The sequence below is a fragment of the Atta cephalotes genome (genome assembly GCF_000143395.1).
Source record: "Atta cephalotes unplaced genomic scaffold scaffold00001, whole genome shotgun sequence".
Classification (NCBI taxonomy): domain Eukaryota; kingdom Metazoa; phylum Arthropoda; class Insecta; order Hymenoptera; family Formicidae; genus Atta; species Atta cephalotes.
Window position 1 is genome coordinate 5,118,377 of NW_012130065.1, and position 1,187 is coordinate 5,119,563.

Here is a 1,187-nt window from a genome sequence, read left to right on the forward strand (position 1 = left end):
GAACTTTTTTAAAATACAGAGAAATTTCGAGTATCAATTAATTTCGAAGTAATTTTCAAACAGAAGCTAAAGAACGAATTGTTAAATTGTTAATATTAAAGGATTGATAATCCAATTCTTTGAATTAAATAGCATTTTGTTATTTTTAACTTCCATATTTGCCAAAATCTAAATTGATCTATTTCTGTGATTAATTTCAAAATAAATAACATTCATATTGATATATGCACTTAGTAAATAATTAATTTGTCTTAAATTTAATATATTTTCTTGAGTTTTCTTGTTTAATTTCATTGTTTTAGTTAAATTATAATAATATATTAAGTAAAAGCAGTGGCGACTTACAGAAATGATTAAAATTAACTAAAATTGGATATAATTTGACTTTATGAAAATTTAACATTGAATAAGGCAAAATAATAGTTATTTTGGAATTAGATAATTGGAAATAATATAGTTTTTACAAAATTCACGTAAATGGCTTTTTTTTTAAAGAATATTCAAAAAATTTTGATTGTTTACCGAAAAGATGGAAACAAAGCGGATGCCGCGTTACTGGGTCGCTCACGTGTAGCACGCGCGTTATCGATTTGGTTTCCTTGCGGCAGGATGACAACCTAGGGTAACCTAGCATCGTAATCGTGTGTATGTACATATATGTATGTATAGAGGCAGGTTCGTAGGCTACGTTACGGTGAATCGGCATGCAGGATTAGTCACGAGCAAGCTTGCCTCTGGGTAATGACAGCTGCTACCAGTATGCGCTATTCTAGTCATCAACCGCAACTATCAACGCCTTCAACCACCACCGTCGGGTAACAGTTGTTGTCGAGACGCAACTTTGTGGATAATGAATCCGCCGAACAATGTTGAAAATTTGTTTCCAACGACGTTTGATCATATTTGTAAGCAATAGATGTAGAGATATTCGTCTAATTTTTGTGTATACTTTCGCGTGTGAATATTCAATTATATATACTCGGCTAGATATTTTTATCTACAAAAATTAATATATAAAACGGTATACGTATGTATTTAGTAAGTATGTATTTATGAAATAAGTAACTGATACATGATTTTACTTCTTTTAATATTTTCAATTTTAGTCTAAAAGAGAGAATTCTTTTATCAAAATGCCCTTTTGTCTCATCTTAACGCATTTTACCGGAGACTCTCTCTCTCTCTCT